At 44.0% G+C, this 19,693-nt stretch overlaps 1 protein-coding gene across 3 annotated transcripts in view; it reads right to left on the reverse strand.

Annotated features, from left to right (window-relative positions):
* The window catches only part of Msra (methionine sulfoxide reductase A), a 345,680-nt gene that overhangs the window by 131,400 nt on the left and 194,587 nt on the right, over window positions 1–19,693 (reverse strand). The window lies entirely within an intron of this gene.

Below are 19,693 nucleotides of genomic sequence, written 5' to 3' on the forward strand. Positions count from 1 at the left end.
CATTCCCTAACCTCAGGCCTCGCAGCAGGTAGCAGAGCCCAGCAGGTTTAAGCCACAGCTCCAACCTGGCCGTTGATTCCATAGCCTCATGCTCTCCTGCCTAAACACCCGCATTGAGGGGACCACTGAATTATTGCCACCATAGCTTCCTATAGAGTCAAACTCAGCTGTAATTAGATTGATATTGGGAATCTTTTAGCTTTGATTAGTGGATCTTTGATGATAGCCAGTAATTAATTTAGGAGCCCAAAGACATGCCCTGAGAAACACACCAAATGGTTCCAGCAGTGACGAGCTGGGAAACCACGCCAAGGTCATTGGTGGTGCAGTCGGATGCTGACTCGGAAGAATTTCTCAACTTCCCAGGTCCCTCGTCCACACAGCAGTTATTATAAAATGCCCAAAAGGCAAGCTGTGAGGATAACATTGCAGGTACATGCGCACGCGCACTCACATGTACACATACACACAGGTCATATTAACTATAATACCTATTTCTTCTGCTCATTCTCTCCATCCCAGCCCAACAATGTAGGAATTTAACAGGCATGAGCCTCTAGTCTTGGCTACATGCACAAGAGGAGGACAGTGATATAAGAAATTCAAAGACACGTGATATGAAGAGCCTACCCTCGGGAGACTCAGGAGAACACTAACAAGGTAAAAAGTGCAAGTGCCACAGGAGAGGTACAGAGAAGCCATCTGGAAGTCTGGAAAGGAAGAGGACAGGAAGGTTCCATCGAGGGAGAGCATCTAGCTGGATGTTGGAAAATGGGTACCACTGAGACACACAGCTGGGAGTGAGGATGTTCAGCTCTGTTTCTATTAAAATTAATTTAAATGCATTAGGAGAAAACCCAATAAAAGGGAGTGATTTTAAATATGCTATCAAATGAGGTTTGAGTAAGACTACTACAAAAGATTGGGAAGTATGGTGTCAGATGCTGGGATAGAGCAAATCAGTTTGTGTTTAGTGGTGACAAAGTTTCAGATTTGCAAGATGAAATAGGTTCTGGAGATGGACAGCGGTTGCAACAACTATTCGAATGCACTTAATACAGTTGCTCTTCCCCTTGTCTGTGAGGGGTATACTCCCAGATCACCAATTGACGCCTGAAACCTTGAATAGTACTGAACACTGTATATACTATATTTTTTCCCATATATACTTTACCTATGATAAAGTTTAACTTATAAATTAGGCACAGCAGGAGATTTACAATAAAAACAACAAAATAGAACAATTATAACAATATACGGTAATAGAACTGCCAATATAAGTACTTTTGTGCTAAGGGGCCATTATGAGGTAAAATAAGGGTTACTTAAACACAAGCAGTGTGACACAGTGACAGTCAATCTGATAACAGCTAGTGAGTGACTAACGGGTGGGTAGCATATACAGTGTGGATATGCTGGACAAAGGGGCGGATGACACATGTACCAGCAGGACGGTGGTGCAACAGAAGAGTGTAAGATTTCATCACACTCCCCAGAGCAGCACACAACACAACATTTATGAACTGTTTATTTCTGGAATCTTGCATTTAATATTTTTGGACTGTGGCTGACCATGAATAACTGAAACCACAGAAAGTAAAAACCAAGGATAAGGGGTGAACTACTGAACTACAAAAATGTGAAAATGACTAAATTGGTAAATTTTATGTTATGTATATTTTACCACAATTAAAAGAGAAAAGAAAAGATTGGGGAGGAACACATCAAAGTCCAGATAAGTTCTGCGCTCAGATTGCTACACAAGTATCTTCGAATTTTTTTGATTGTAACGGCACCGAATGACAATAACAAAAGTCGCAGGCAGCACTCACCGTGTGAGGTGCAGTTCTAAGTGGCTTCCGTATCAACTTAATCCTCCCAATAAGCCAACAAAGGAGGCACTTTTATTGCACCCATTTCACAGATGAGGACAACAGGCATAAAGACATCAATTGATCACAATCACAACACCAAAAAGAGAGCCGAGTCAGAATCCAGGCCTAAATATGCCAGGCCCCTTCGCCCCAGGCTATACTGAGAAAATGGAGGAGGCCGTCCAAGCAGGGGACCACTGGCCTGGATCCCAACACATGCACAAGAATATCTACTTATTTAAGTTTTAAAAAATGAAGGTTTCTGTGGAGACTTTTTAAATGATTAACTGAGGTTCTGACTAATCAGCGACAAGGCAAGAAAAGCAGTGGGTAAGACATCCCCCCCTTCCTGGAGCTCAGGATGCTGTCGGAGTGTGGGAGCATGCAAGTCAGTCCGCGCTGGCAACCGCGGGAAGGGCTGGCTCCAAGTGCTGGCAGGAGGACCGTCCTCCTCCCAACAAGTGTGAAGGTGGCTCAGGGGTCAGCCAGTAGTGGTGTGCAATTTTTATATGACAAAATATAGGATTAAGTGTGTCACTGGAATCTAAGAGACTGTCTGGATGCATCTTGCATGGTTTATTGGAAAGATAACTTGAAGAAACCTTTACCAAGCAAAGAGAAAGGAGTGTGTGTGTGTGATGTGAAGACATGCATACACGACGTGTCTGCACTGAGCCTTGGATCTGGCCAGTCTTCCAGGAAAGTCTCCTGGGCTAGGTTTAAGGAGCTCCTGGAGCTATGAATGGGGCCTTCTTCTCTTTGATCTTCAAGGGGAGCCTACAAATCCTGTGCATTTTCTAGGGAGCGACACTGGTCTCCATTCCCCCTTTTCCTGCAGAGGGTAGGGAAAGGAGTTAGTCAAATAAAATCCAAGTCTCCTCAACAAACTCTGGACAGAAGCAGTAAAGATAGGGAAGCAGCCTGCCTTTCCACATTTTTGTTGGAGAATTCATCCTGAACTCCAGGATCAACAGTACAGAGTCAGTGGTACAGAGTCAGTGGCCAGAAAGTGAGCTGGAAAGAGCTGCGCTATTCAAGATTCATTTAGCAACCGTGTGGGGGGCACTTGGGTGGTGTCAGAGTCCACGGGTGGAGATGCCAATTTCAAGGGCATCTCCATGGCTCTCTGATTAGAGAACAGTCAGGCCCAGTATCACCATGGCAGCTTCTGTCCCCTGGGAGTGCAGAGACAACAAGGCTGGACACTAAGAGGGGAGAGAATGGATACCTGTCCCCAAAGACAATGATGCTGGCAAATGTGCTCCTCACTGGAGATGCTAATATCAGAAAGCATCTGGCTAGATGAGTTGCGTGCGTAGCTTTCATCTTGCAGCTACCCGTTATAGAGGTCAGTCGAAATTATTTCCTTGACTGTCAAAACAGCTAGTGGAAATGGTTCAAAGTGACTTTCAAAAAATAAATTTCAAGCTGCAGGTAAATCAGTAATGATTTCTGTACCAGGTTCTCCATCCTGGCTCTCTTGCAAATTGCGGCAATGTGCTTGCCGGTTACTCACTGCTGAGGTTGGTGAGGGGACGATGTTTGTAAAGCTTGCTGGTTTTCGTGGATGAAAGGTTTTTGATTAGTACAAATTATAAATTATTACCATTCATTAGAAAGGACAAACGGATTATTTCAGCTCCTAATGCATCTCTGACATCCGCATGCTACTGCACAGGAGGAGGGTGGGGCAGCCCACATTCTCTTCACAGCACCACCACGGAACAAAACGACACTCCTCCACCTTGCACAGAACACTTCAGAGCAGTCTGAAAGACCTGAAAAGTAAGTCCCACATTTCTTTGTCCCTTTATCTAAAAAGCAGGGAAAATATAATTAGAAACGTGGCTAAGAAGCCTCACTATTGTGCTTGGTGATAAGCTTCAGATGCTTGGATCCCAGCTCGATAATGGCCGTGGTCTTGATCGGTGCCCCTGTACAAAGCAGGCTCCTGCTTCACAGACAGGGTGGGGTCAAGGTTTCTGGCACAGAGAACAAAGTACAATTCCCCACAGAGGAGCCACTCCATAGAGCCCGGTCATTGTGCAGATTTGATACCATTTTCCCCTGTAGCACATGCCAGGAATTGTCCCTTAAAGACCGTTTCTTATCTCTAACACTTGCCTGAGGTGTGTGGTGTGCAGTGCTCGCTGCACTTGTATTGTTCAGGTCTCTGCTTCCGCAAAATCTTCAGAGTGGAAGCCACGTGTGCCCGCCACGTGTGCCCGCCACGTGTGCCCGTGAGTGCTGCCCTGTTGTCAAGGTCGGTCGGCCCAGGCTGCCGTGCACCATCATCCCTGAGGGGGGCTGTTGGAAGGTGATGTTTGTGTCTTCTCTACTTGTTCTGTTAAATCAACCCTTTTTAATAAATAAGTTAAACTTTGTTTTTCAACATTTCCAGTGGGGAAGAGCAGGGCAGAAGAGGTAAGGGGAAGAGGAGACAGAGAAAGAACTTGTACATACTGATTTAGAGTAAGTGATTTGGAGCTATTTTGACTTATTGGTGATTGCAGGAGAAAGTGCTTTTTACTTTGATTAATAAATGTTATGGTTTGGATCTGGAATGTCCTCAAAGGCTTGTGCATTGAAAGGCTTGGTCCCCAGTGCCGCCATGTCCAGAGGTGGGCTTTCAGGAGGTGTCTGCGGCATGAGGGGTCTGACCTCTCAGTGGATTAGACTCTTGGGGGGCGACTCCTTTGAGTGGTCTACCGAAAGAGAGGGGGACTGTATGCAGGTGGGTGACTGGAGGGAGCAGGTCACAGGGGACACACCCTAGGGGACGATACTTGTTCCTGGCCCCTTCCTCCTGTCCTCTGCTCCCAGCTCCAGAGTGGAGGTGGTGTCCTCTGCCACACCCTCTGCCAGGACGTTCTGCCTTGTCGCGGGCCCAGAGCAATGGAGCCAGCTGACCATGCACTGAGGCCTCTGAAACAGTGAGGAAAAATAATCTCTCCTCCCCAGGTTGTTACTGTCAGGTATTTTGTCACCGTGACAGAAAGCTGACTAACATAACAAATTTATAGAGATGAAATTCACATGCTTCTAATTCACCCCTTGAAAATGCACAGCTCAAGTGGCTTTCAGAATGTCCCCAGAGCTGAGCAACTATTACTGAGGCAGGAGAGAAGAAACAGAAGGATAGGCCAAAAGAAGACAAAAAAGAGGACAAGGAAATAAACTTTCCACCTGACGTTCTGCAGACCTTTCCAGGCCTGGTACCCGCCAAGTCAGCTTTTCTTCCAGGCCTGGCACTCCCACGTTTCTGGGAAATCTGTAAGTCTTCAAGTTACTGGAAATTCACCCACTTGTTAAAGTTACCTTGTGCACTGTTAATTAGCCCACATAACAAATAGATTAAGCAAAGAGAGGTACACTATTTAAAGAAACGTATAATGTAGGGGATTTTCCAACATCGTCTACTGATCAGATAATGGAGACCATGTCAGCCTAAGGATCCTGAGCATGAGCAGACCACCATAGACCATCCTGGGATCACCAGACTGACGTCACCCCCACACCTACCCACACTCACACCTCACCAAGCTCTCCTTTTACACGAAGAACTTGAGAACCCCCAAAGCACCCCTCACTCTCTTGAATGGGTATTCCTTGCTTTCTTTAACCAATCTCTGTGCCTCTATTTGATACTTCCTTAAGTTCACTTCTGCAACATTTGTCAAGAGCACTACTTGTCCTGAGTTGAGGACTCCGTCTCTGGGAACTCCACGGACCTCCTTGGGCAACATCACCAGAGTCAGTTTTAAAGCATTGTCATCACTCCACCCGCCTCTCAAAACAATGGGAAAAAGGAGCAACACTCCAGACACTTTCTACAAGTTGGTATCACTTAATATTAAAATCAGATGAGGACAGTATAAAATAAAGAAAAATTGTAGGCCAATCTCATTAATGAACCAAGATGCAAACTCTACATCAAAATTAACAGCAAACTAAACCAAGCAATGCATTTAAAAGCTAAAGCCCAAGGTAATTCAGGTTCATCCGAAAAATGTAATCAAAATCATTACCAAGATTTTTTTCATGAAAGCTGATTCTAAAATGAATGGAAGAGCAAATGGCTGAAACAACCAAGACGTTCCTGAAATGCTAACGGAAAGACTGGCCTTACCAAATACATCACTGATAACTAAGACAGTGCTTTGATGCCACTATAGATACCAGAGCTAAGGAACAAAGCGAAGAGCCCTGAGAGAGACCTGTGCAAATATGAACGCTAAGCATATGACAGAGACTCCATTGTAGATCTAGCAACGGACAGTTCATCAAAATGAAAACAAAATTAGACCCCTACATAATAAAAAATTAATTCTATTCATGTTAAAAAGTTTAATGTAAAAGAGTAAACTCCTTTTGTCTTATAGAAGCCAACTAAAGGAATATTCCTTATTTGTGATCCTAGGTTAGCAAAGATACAAATCTAGGCAAGATACACAATATAAAACTATAAAGAAAAAGGTTAATAAATTTAACCACTCTAAAATTAAGAACTTCTGCTCATCAAAAGACACACAAAAAAAGAATTTTTAAAAAGAAAGCCACCAAAGATAAGAAAAATATTTGTTATCATGTTAAGTGTCAAAGAATACACTCCTTAATCAAGAAGGAAAAGCAAAAATCTAAATAGAATAATTAGCAACAGATATAAATAGGAATTTCACAGAAGAGAAACATGAATGGCCAAATACATATGAAAATTATTAGTAATCAAGAGAACGCAGATTAAAACCATAAAAGGATGCCATTTTAAATCACAGAGTCAGCAAAAATAAATAAATAAATAAAAATAACCTGAAATAGGGACATCCTAGCTTGGGAATCAAAAGCTGGGTGTACTCTATCATCCAAAAATCTAGGAGCTGAGAGACACATGTACCTAGGTGTTTGGAGGCATGAGCACGTGCACAAACAGCATAGTTTATAACAGAAAAGAATGGAAACAACCTAATGTCCATCTATGGAAAATAGAAAGATAAATGTTCATAGCCATTCAAGAACAGGCACTCAGCAGGGGGAAAAAAAGAAAGAAAGAAAAGTACATTAAAAGTACATTCCACCAGTACAGATGAATCTCAGGGACAAATGTTGAATGATAAAAATAATACACGAGAGAATGTATAGAGTAGAGCTCCACCTTGAAACTGGTTCCAACAGGCAAAACTAAAGATGTGGGGATGTGGCAGGACCACAAAGACAAGCAAAGGCCACTGAGTGCTCCATTCACATAGAGGCCACTTCTGGGAAGAAAGCAAGAGGCTGCGAGGATGGCGGACAAAGGTGGCACTGTTACGGGTAAAGTCCCAGCTTTTAAGTTGAGCAAAGGGCTCATTTTTTACTAAGTTTGCAATTTAAATTCACTTCATAATTCCTTTCATGAGTCAAATATCTAATTTCCTTTGAAGACAAATACCTATAATAGCCCTAGATGATCTTATCTCTTATATCTCTTCTGACAAAAGAAACTATGTGTGTTAGCCTTTATCTTTCATTTAAGAACAAGTCATTCCTAACACTCTGCCTGGGCTTTTAATTATACGTACAAATACACAAATCAGCTGCTAGTTAGTCTACTGAGTTTTCTTGTGTTACACCTTTCCAGTCTAGAACTAAAATGATCGTTTTCATCACAGAGGCCACATCCAAACCTTTCCTCCCCATTCAATTAAGATTTATCCTTTAGAAGCCTTCCAAATGACAAAAGTTAAAGCATGGTTTGAAGGCTGCTCACTAATTCTCGGAAGTTCTCTGCCAGGAAGCTAAATGTGACTGCCTTTTTCTGCAGCAAATCTGAAAATAAACTAGGAAACTGAGCCGCAGCCATGCCTTCATGGAGAGACTAGACTGATTGAAAACCAGGCCTTGAATGGGAGTGTGATGTTGGTGATGACGAGGTACTTCGGAGAACACTGCAACTCCTCTTCCTGCCTTTGGCCTGCTTCAGGCCAGGAAGCTTGGAGTGGGAGAGGGTGCGATTGGTATGTGTGGATCTGGAGTATCTCCCAGCGCCTCCTGTTGAGAAGGGGCTGTGGGGAAGGGGTTAGATCATTAGATGAGGTTCTTACCTCATCCACTGACGGCTGAATGGACTCCTGGGAGGTGGGACCTGGCTGGGGTCATGCCCTGGAAAGGTCTGGCTTCTCTCCCACCCTTTGTACTCCCACCCCCACCTCTGCCTCTCTACCTCTCGGCTGCCGAGAGCAGAGCAGCTTTCCTCCACCACACCTTCCCGCCATCTTGCCTCACCTAAGGCCCAGAGCAGTGGGACCAGCTGACTACATGGATAGAATCCTCCGAAACTGTGAGCCAAAATAAATCTTTCCTCCTCTCAGTTGCTACTGTCAAGTGCTTTGGTCACAGCAACAACAGCGAATTGACACCGTTGTCTCCCTCACTCTGTTTTATCCACTTTCTCTCTCCCTTTCTCTCTCCAGGGCTGAGCCCAGAGTGAAAGGTGAAAGCAGAGAGTCCAGGCTTATGTGGTGGGTGACACTTGTCAGCTGGTGTTAGGGGCTGAATTGTGTCCCCCTCCCCAATTTATCTGCTTAAGTCCTAACCCCCTAGGACCTCCGAATGAAAGTGGATTTAGACACAGGGTCTTCAAAGAGTCATTAAAGCAGGCACTGATCAATATGGCTGGCGTTCATACAAGAGGAGACCAGGATACAGACACACAGAGGGATGGCATGTGGGGACACAGGGAGAAGCAGGTGGTAGGCCCCGAGGGGAGGTTTCAGAGAACAGCAGCTCTGATGACACCTTGACTTGGACTTCCGGCTTCCATGTCTATGAGAAGATCAATCGCTGTTGCTTAAGCTGCTGAGACTGTGCCAACTGTCACGCAGCTTGGGCAGAACACTCATCTGGTATGCAGCATCCCTCACAAGGTGGTAAACACACAATCAAAGCTTCTTTTCCTCCCTGCATGAGTTTGGAGGCTTCTGGTGGGAGGAAGACTCCAGGAACTCCTGGCAGTTGTTCCCTTGAGGTGGTCAGGCCTGTCCTTTCTGCTCCAACTGGCTGCCCACAGCGTCCCTACCTGCTCTTCAACCTCTGGGACTTCCAGCAACTACCCCATAGGTCTTCAGTCAGGACCCCTTTGCACCCCCCCCCATCAGTGGTTCTCTTGGGAGAGATACTTTTTTAAGTTCTCAGGGTGGCTCCACACCACAAGGTCAACTCTAGAAGACAAAACTCTGTCCCACACAGGTGGAAGCCCAGCCAGGCCCCGCCCAGCTGTGGTCCTCCTTCCAGGGTGCCAGGCCCTTCTTGCCACAGCCTTAGCCTTTATCCTTGCCAGGCAAGAGTGAGACACCAACCCTTCCATTCCCAAGCACATGAGCACATGGTAAGTTCCACAGCTGCACTCCTTAAAGCCCCGCCGCTTGGCTTGAGGTAATGAGGCGTCCTCTGCTTCACCCCTCTCCTTAGGTCTCGGGGGGAAGATGCCTAATTCTCCAACAGCTCCTCAAAGAAACCTCCTCAACTCTTCCAACCCCTCTGTCGAATGCTGATTTAAAGGATTCTACAACGTCCTAGATGACCTATGCAACTGGCCTGAAGGTGCCCAAGGAAGGCTGAGCTTGGCACCTCCTCCTGGCTTCAGGCTCAGGGTCTGCTGACTCTGGTACACAGAACTTCTAGTTCCACCGGGCTTCCTGCTGCCCACCCACTAGGAGATATGAAGGGCTCTCTTGGTAGAAGTGACCCAGAGACTAGAACCAGACACACGCTCAGGAAAGGGCTGCTGGCCGCCTCCCTGCGTGCCCCACGCTCTGCAGTCTCAGGTGCACTTCAGTCTAGCTGGACGGTTGTCCCAGAGCTGTTCCCATTTCCCAGTTCACAAGGTGGAACGCCTGGCCTGGGACTCACTGGGGGACGAGCCCTGGGATCTGGCCTTCTTGAGGAACTGGAGGTGGTGAACTCTGAAGCCCGGGTGTCCCAGGTCTGAGCACATGCGCTGGTCTCGAGTGAGCGACCGAGCTGGGGTCACGCAGAGACTTGGGAAGACGGAAGGCAACTGAGGTTGTGTGTCATCTTTTTGAGCTATTTTTAAATATACTTTAGCACCTGTGGGGGATTATCCAATGCCACCAGATGACATGTATGCTGTTTGCCTCATGATTTGACCCCATTTTCCTTTCCAGCCAGTCCTTCCCTTCACTTTCCTCAGGGGTCACCCTCTCCTGACACTGTTCCTCACAAGTGCCAGACTTCAATCCGGCTCCCTCCTCCCCATCTGCCCTGCTCCTGGTGACACCTTCCAAACTCCAGCCAGGAATCACCTTTCACTACTCCAAATCCTCGGAGATCTCCACCTAAATCTGTCTCGGAGACCTCAGCATTTTCTACCTTAAACCTGAATTATCTTCTCTGCTCTCCTCAATGATGAGCTTCTTGAATTACAATAATTATATTTTATGGACCATTGTCCCTTCATTAGCACCACACTGACAAGTAAGTCGATGGCCATTTGTTAAACAAGGAAAGAATATCAGTGACAGAAAAGACTGACAAAGAAGGTTAAGTCATACGCTTGACTCATAGGTTTGATTTCACAGTCATTTTGCAGTAAAACAAAGTCATGATTATTACTTTTTTTCAGAAAGTGAAAATACGTTTAGAAACATTTTAAAAATCTGCAAGTCCCCATGAGCAAATCATATCTTCATATCAAACCCATCGTAACAAATAAGATAAATTATATCATCATAAGGCAGCACTTTCTTTTGTGAGCCTGGTATTTACTAATTTATTTTTTTTTAGTTTTGCTTTGTTTTGATTTTAACTTTTGTACAGCAATGGGTAGGATGTCTAAAGCCCTCACAACTCTTCACTTACTCCTCTTGGAAGGTCTCAGAAAGCAAACTTTTGTATCCAAATTGATGTTTCACATCACAATCCTATTGCATTTTAAAATTTTTATTTTTTATGGAGAGTGGTTTTAGTCACATATCTTCAAATGAAACTTTAGATTGTATGTGTATAAAAAGAAAAGTATACAGAATGAACACGTCTGGGGTGTTACTCACCCAACACCATGATCATGATATGATCATCTAAATATGCACTTAAATCAGCATCTTGTATGTTCTCGAAGCACTTCCAACACTAGTTCAGACCAGCACTCTTGGCTATCCACCCAACAGCTATGCCCACACACATTTTCCTTGCTTATAGGGTACCCCTTCAGTTTGGGCAGTCGGGAATTCTGAGCAGGCAGGGACCTCCAGTGTATCAAGGAAGTCTTGACTGTTCTCTTATTGGTCATTAGATTCCCCTTTTCAGAGTTTGGTTTGGACACGGCCATGTGAAACCATTTCAGCCAACAGATATAAGGACATGCCTTTTGGAGGACTTTCAGGAAATTCATCTCCCCCTCACCAAAGGACACAAAAAATGGAGAGTGAATCCTCTTTTCCTTGCAATGGATATTGATGTTGGGAACTTGATGCATGAAACCGTGGCAGCCGTCCAGAGCCAGCAAGGGACACTGCCAAAGCTGGGAATGGCGGAGTAGCAAGATAGAAACTGAATTCTTGACTTTTTTTTTTTTAAGCTATTGAATTAACTACCCTCCTATGGAACTGAATTAACTACCCTTCTCTGGATTTCTTGACCTTTGGTTATGTTAAAAAAAAAAAAAAGGATATATTCCTATCCTTAAGCCAATTTTAGTTGCAATTTCTGTTACTTGGAGCCAAAAGTATTCTAAATAATCTACATATTAGATTTCATTAAATCCTCACATCAGTGATATAAAGCAAGCATTTCTTTTCTTTCTTTTTTTTAAATAAAAAAGAAGCAAATAAAATAGTAAAAAATTTAAATGGCTGTACCAAAGTCACATGCCTGTAAATGGCACTGCTGGATCTGAAACCAGGTCTGATTCCAAATTTGGTGTTTCTTCCAATGAAACTCAAGGACACACATAAAAAGCCTACAAATCACATGATGTCCTCAACAATTCACAGGCCACCAGGTCATCTTGGGAACAGAGTTGCTGCGGGGGCAAGAGCTGCTTCTATCAAAGACTCAGATTGAGACTGAATCACTTAACATTTCCCAATTATCAGATGCACAGTCTTCATCTATAATTCCAAGCAAGAAAATTCAAGACAAACAGATGAATATATTAAGTGCCTCTTCTTGATTGCAATTATTTGGCACTGTGTGAATACAACACACCAGATATTACCTGGTTCTTGAGGAATTCCTTCCCCTGACAATCTGAGTCATAAATATTGGAAACAGCTAAAGAAGCACACTTGGGATTACATCAGAAGTGGCATACATGACACCAATGATGGCACCAGTTGTTTCACTGGCATGGGACTAAAGAGTAGTGTGGATCCTGCAAAAAGATGTCAAATGTCACTTAGTAAACTGTTAATATAATTTTTTATTATAAAAAAAGGCAATTTTATGCATTCAACCTTGCTAGGCCTGGGATGCCTAGAAAGCAGGGGAAAAAAACGCACACATGCACACACACGCGCACACACACGCACACACATATTTGAACTAGTGGGAGTGTGGGAGATGTAAACCAGCCACAGAAATCAGAGGAGGGGTGCTGAGGTAGGAGAACTTGTGCAGAAGGGAGAAGAGCACCCAGGATATTGCACATGAACCCATAGGATCAGGAAGAGTCACCCTAAAGAGAAGGTGCCTCGCCTGAGTTCTCAGTAGGAATCAGCTTTGCTATTAATTTCATAAACCTCTGCGAATTGTATTTCTAAATGGATGCTCATACTTTCCCCTGTTGTCACCCATGTCATGTGTCTGGACAGCCAGCTGTTTCATATTAATTAATGCACTTAGCAGACTGCAGTAGCTACACAGAAGATCTGCAGTGCATGCCTCCATCATCACCCCATCCATCAAGGCAAGAATCATTATCTTTCAGTAATGAAGAGACAGAGGTTCCGACAGATACCCAACATAGTCATTCAGTAGTAGAGCCTAGAAAAAATTAGGCAGGAAATAAGAAGAAAACAATAGTGGGATCCCCATAGAATCAATGACCTAACTGTTCTTTGTAAAAATAACTCAACCACAAAGGAAAAAATAATTTCTTTGCACTGGGAGGCAAAAATCTCCTCTGACTACTGAGCACGCTCAAGGAGACCACCATTGCTGCCTGTCTGAACCACCCCAATGGTGCCCGTAAGCCTGCAGCTCCACTAAACTTCAAGGACCACGACAGAAGTGAAATTAGCCAGATGGAGTTTGGAGATGTCTTGTTCCTTCCTTGTCTCAAGGTGCCCATTAGACACCTTTAACAGTGCCACAAAGCTCTGTGCCCACGAACGAGCCACGTTAGCATGATCTTCCAGAAGCTGCTGTGTCCCTTGGTGAGGGAGGGGGCACACAAACAACTTGGAAATCGCAGCAGAGTCTGCCAGCTCTTCCCCCATGTCGACTTCCTTTTCCAGAAGCCCAGCTTCACCCCACTTCTGGCTTCCCTGGCTATTCGGGTGGCCATCTGATTGAGTTTCTGCCCTATTTTGACCAAGACTATGAGATCTTTGTCTTTCAAATTTATTTTTATTGACAAGTAAAATTTGTAGACATTTGTGGTATTTAGCATGATGCTTTGAGACATGTATACATTATAGACTGGTTAAATCAAGCTAATTAGCAAATAAATAGATTGCCTTACATACTTATAAAATGAGTTCTTAATGCAAAAAAAAAAAAAAAAAGAAAACATGCCAGTAAGTAGCCAAAGACCTATCAATGATACGGCCCTCCACTTCTAGAAAGACGACAAGTAGCTGAGAGTGTATGCAGTGGTACTGAGATGAGGTCCTTTGACTCACAGAAATTAGTATGTTTGACCTAATATCAGTAAGCCTGGTCTCATGTTATGCCTTCTGTCAAGGGACAAAGCAAGAAGACAACACTGGCATCAGACTCAGCAAATTACCCTCATCAATACAATAAGAAAGCACAGACATTGAACCAAAGAGTAGTAGGACCAGAAAAGGCTGGAGAAACTTTCTTCCTCAATCTCCCGATAAGGAAATTGAGATAAAGAAACTTTGGCCAGAGAGGTTGAATGATCTTCCTGAGGTCACTCTCTGAGCTCTTGGTGAGAGAACGTGGAGGAAGTTTGGGGATGCTAACTCTGGGACCTGTGTTCTTTGGCTCTGAGAGCATGGAGGGAAAATCAAACTTAACCTCAGAAATAGACCTGTACATATGCTTTCATTAGCTAAATGATGCTAAGGAGAAAGAGATGAGACTTAAAATTATTAGCATCTTAAGTTTGCTAGGAGGCATTTTATAAGACCAATTTCATTGAGTTTAAAAATTATTAAAGATATCTTTAAAACATTGTCCTAATTTCTCACAATAATCCATTGCTGTTATTAATAACAACCTGGGCCTCAAGTAATGAGGTAATACTTTCTTATTTAGAAAAGCTAACAGATTATTTATAATCATCATAATGGTAATACACTTTCAATTACAGAGGGAAAAAAATCAAATCCCTTTTAATTTTATCTTTCTTAACCCTGAAGGACATTTCTTCCAGATTTCATCAGCTGATACAATTCAGATTTTTTTTTTAAGTCCTTTCTTTATTACTTAAAGGGAGCTGTAAATCAAATGTAGACCTCAGGAGGGTGGGACAGAGGGGGAGAAGGAGGGAGAGTTCATTTGCTTATTAGGTTTCCATAAAAAATGGAGACTAACAAGCAGATCTACATCTCCCCGGCTGAAGCCTTGTATCAGTTGCTGCTGAAACATTAGAGACGTTTCCTGGAGACAAACTGCAATCACCCCGACGTGGGTCCTCTCGCAGACACGCGTGCCGCTCCGGCTGATGAGAGGTTATTACTAAAGGAAGAGATGGCTACAAATTAAAGCAAGCCCTGCTTAATCACATTAATCCAAAGCCAGTCAAAGGCTTCAATTTTCGAAATAATTTCGGGCTTAATGCCTTGGAGATGGGCAGCCCGCTCCATTGAGGCAGCAGCTGGTCCAATTTAAGCTGCATTGTGAGGCCGGAATTGTCAGGTCCTTACAGAAACAAGGAAGCCTGACAGTTTTCAGGACGAACCAAAACTGCTGAGACAAAGGAAATCGCAAGAAACTGAAAGGCCTGAAACCACCACCACGGCCCCCGTGGGGCGACGAGCGGACTCCCGGGCTCGGGGCGCGGGCGTCCTGCGCTCACTGCGCTCACTGCGCTCACTGCGCTCACTGCGCTCACTGCGCTCACTGCGCTCACTGCGCTCACTGCGCTCACTGCGCTCACTGCGCTCACTGCGCTCACTGCGCTCACTGCGCTCACTGCGCTCACTGCGCTCACTGCGCTCACTGCGCTCACTGCGCTCACTGCGCTCACTGCGCTCACTGCGCTCACTGCGCCTGCGCGCCCGCCGGCAGCTGCCGCCCCGAGCGAGCCCCACCCCCGGCCTCCCAGGCCAGGGCCGCCGGCGGCCTCCAGCCAACACTGGCAAGTGCCCGGCGGCAGAAGGGACTTAGCCCCAAGTGCCAGACGACAGACAGGCTTTCAGCGGTGGGTTTGACTCTCCGGAGCAATCACCCCGATGATTATGCAATAAAGCTGGGGGGGGGACAGAAAGGAACAAAACAAGTTTCAGGGGCGAATCGGCCGGAATTTCCACTCCCAGCTGCGCAGTGACGGCTGTGACTTGGGGCGATTCGCCCTCTCCCCTGAGTCCGCCGAGGTTGCAGCTCGGGGCCGCGGAACCTGGGAGCGAGGACCGGCTCCACCTCCGCACACCCCGGGCCTGCACGGCACCCCACGTCGCCACCCGGTCCCCAACCCCGCCCGCCCCGGCGTCCCGCGTCCTCACACGTGTTCAGCGGCCGGGCACACCGCCGCCCAGACGCCAGAGGGCAAATGTCCCCTTCCCCGGTTCCCAGTACGTGACTCATCTCACACTCGACAAGGAGGAGACCCTGCAGAGGACATGCTGTCCACCATTTCGTTTCTGTGTAGAACTTCAATTCTTGAAGATTCTCATGTCGGAAAAGAACACATTCATGACCCACTTGAATCAAAGTGTGAAATATGATATGTCGAGAACTATGTAATGTTTTGAACAACCAACAATAAAAAGTAAAGAAAAAAAAAAGAGACAAAAAAAAAAAAGAACACATTCATTTCAAACAGTAAGATCATGCCACCAACCCGCTTGAACTAAGACCACCAAGCCAGGGCCTAACGCAGCTGTCTGCTTAGCTCTGTTCCTTCAGAGGTGAGGATGGTCATATGTGGTTTCAATGACTTTCTTTACTTTTATTCCTCCTGTCATTTTGGCATATTATGAGAAAATTTTAGGAAAAGGATACCTGGAATATAGAAGACAGCAAACAAAAATTACTCTAATATTTAAGCTAAATAAAATAATGCATATGTAATATCTTTGATTAATTCTAATATTAATATTATAGTCATTGAAAGCCAATCCATAAACATAGGCTCAAATAATATGAATTGTAATTGAGTGAAATAACTTTACTGAGTCTTAGTGCAACACAAGAGGGTGACTGGATGGATGATGCAGAGACATAAATGGGTAGGTAGGCATTAAACGCACCTCCTTCAGTAACAGAGAAAAGTCCACAGCTTCTCCAGACTGGAATGGACCTTGGGGGTCAACAGCATATGCTCCTGGCCTGGTAAGCTCCCACAACTCAAGAGACAGCCACTTTAGCTTCTGCTTCATCAGTCTCAGTGTCAGATGATGGAGACATCTGGAGATACGTATGCAGTTCCTCCTGGTTTGCCAAAGTCAGCCTCCCTATCACTTTTCCTTGGCTTGTTCCCTCTGAGTAACACATGCCTAACGATTTTCTCCCTCATGTGGCAGTTCTTCAAGTATCTGGAAACAGCTAACATGTTCCCCTCTCCCACTGCATGTACATGAGCCTTTGACCAGCACTTGGCATTTAACGCTAAGAGCCTGCTTCGAGGTTTCTGGACTTAATAGGTGTGCCAGTTAGTAATGCTCTGTGATAATGGAAGTAAGCCTTGGAGTAGTCTTTGCCAGATGGCTGTACGTTCATTAAGCTGTGGCAGTAGGAGGCACTGGAGGGACACAAGAAGAGGAAGGGCTTCCTGCTTCTGGTTCAGGGGGCTTTCTTCCTCAGACTCCTGCAGAGTACAGCTCTCTCCAGGGCTGACCTCCTGTAAATGACTTCCCTATTAGGGTCACTGCTACCTCATCTACAGATAGGAAGCTACCAACTCCACCGGCCAACTCCAGAACCTACTGCAAGTCCCCAGTTCTCTTTATCAGATTCTGTTTCAAATATTCTGAATACTTTTTTTCCTGCAAACGAACCCTAATATACATAGTACAGACGCTCCTTAACTTATGAGGAGTCTACATCCTGATACACAAATAGTTAGGTTGCAAATATAAATAGCAATGCATTTATTATACTTTAATATTCCCAACATCACTTTTCTGCAACTCAACATGCTACAGAGCATTAGTGGTTTTCCCTTGTAATTGTGTGGCTCACAGCACACAATTACTGCCCCACTGCTGCCTAGCATCATGTGCAAGAGTACTTTGGCACATATCACTAGCCAAAGAAAAGATCAAACTTTAAATTTTTAACTACAGTTTCTACTGAAATATTACCTTCCCATCATCATAAAGTTTTAAAAATTGCATGTGGAGCAATTTGAAGCCTATATATTTATCTACTTTGGTTGAGACTATATTTACATGGTTACAATGATAAAAACTTTTCTATCAACTTATTGAAAACCTTTCATATACTTATGTAAGAAGAGATGACATAGTGGGCGATTGGGAGGTAGCATAAGAAACTTAAGTTTCTTCTAGAACTCATAAATAAATTCAGCAGAGTAGCAGGATATAAAATTAATACCCATAAATCAGTTATGTTCCCCATATATTAGTGATGATTCAATTGAAAGAGAAATTAGGAAAATTATCCCATCATAATAGCCCCCCCCAAAAAATATTTGGGGATCAATCTAACAAAAGAGGTAAAAGATCTCTGTAATCAAAACTACAGAACACTAAGGAAAGAAATTGAAGAAGACCTTAGATGGAAAGATGTACCATGTTCATGGATAGGCAGAATTAATATTATCAAAATGGCCATACTACCAAAAGTGCTATACAAATTTAATGCAATTCCTATTAAGGCTCTGATGATGCTCTTCATAGAAATAGAAAAAGTAGTCATGAAATTCGTTTGGAAAAATAAGTGACCCAGAATCGCCAAAGCAATTCTCAGAAAAGTGAAGCAGGAGGCATCACAATACAAGAGCTTAAATTACATGACAGAGATATAGTAACAAAAACAGCATGGTATTGGCACCAAAACAGACATGAAGACCAATAGTACAGAAGAGAAGACACAGAGAAAAACCTACATAAATATAGTTATCTCATATTAGACAAAGGTGTCATAAATATACATTGAGGAAAAGACAGCCTCTTCTACAAATGGTGCTGGGAAAACTGTAAATTGATATGTAACATCTATCTCTCACCCTGCCCCAAACTCAATTCAAAGTGGATCAAGGACCTAGGAATTAGACCAGAGACTAGAAAAGTAGGCCCAAATCTCCATCATGTCAGCTTCCTCAACACAAGAAGCAAAATCAAGAATTGATAAATGGGATGGTATCAAACTAAAAAGCTCTTCACAGCAAAGGAAACCAATCAAGAACATGAAGAGAGATCCTATAGAAGGGGAGAAAATCTTTTCACCTGCACCTCAGGTAGAACATCAATCTCCAGGATATATAAACAACTCAAAAAACTTAATACCCCCCCAAAACCAAATAACCCAATCGATAAATGGGCAAAAGAACTGAAGAGACACTTCACAGAAGAAATACAATTGGTCAACAAATATATGAAAAAAATGTCTAACATCTCTGGCAATTAGAAAAATACAAATTAAAACTACACTGAGCCGGGCGTGGTAGTGCACTCCATGCCTGTAATCCCAGTAGCTCGGGAGGCTGAGACAGGAAAATCAAAAGCTCAAAGCCAACCTCTGCAAAAGTGAGGTGCTAAACAACTCAGTGAGACCCTGTCTCTAAATAAAATAGAAAATAGGGATGGGGTTGTGGCTCAGTGGTCAAGTGCCCCTCTTCAATACCCAGTACAAAAAAAAAAAAATACACTAAGATTTCATCTCACTCCAGTCAGAATGTCAATTATCCAGAATACAAGTAACAATAAATGTTTGCCAGGATGTGGGGGAAAGGTACACTCATACGTTGCTGGAGGAAATGCAAATTGGTGCAACTGCTCTGGAAAGAAGTCTGGAAATTCCTCAGAACACTTGGAATGGAACCACCATTTGACTCAGTTATCCCACCCCTCCCATATACCCAAAGGACTTAAAATCAGCACACTAGAGTGAGGTGGCCCCATCCATGTTTATAGCAGCTCAATTCACAATAGCTAAGTTATGGAACCAACCTAGGTGCCCTTCAACAGATGAATGAATAAAGAAAATGTGGTCTATATGTACAATAGAATATTGCCACTCAGCCACAAAGAAGAATGAAATTATGGCATTTGCCAGGAAATGGATGGAACTAGAGACAATCATACTAAGTGAAATAAGCCAATCCAAGAAAACCAAATGTCAAATGTTCTCTCTGATATGCAGATGCTAACACCATCTAGGGAGGGGGTGGGGAGAGGGAGGAATGGAGGGTCACCAGATTGGACAGGGGTGGGAGGCGGAAATGAGAAAGACAGTAGACTTGGACATAACTTTTCTATGTTCATGTATGAATACATGACCAGTGTAAC

Source organism: Urocitellus parryii, chromosome 14, assembly GCF_045843805.1.
Source record: "Urocitellus parryii isolate mUroPar1 chromosome 14, mUroPar1.hap1, whole genome shotgun sequence".
NCBI classification, from domain to species: Eukaryota; Metazoa; Chordata; class Mammalia; order Rodentia; family Sciuridae; genus Urocitellus; species Urocitellus parryii.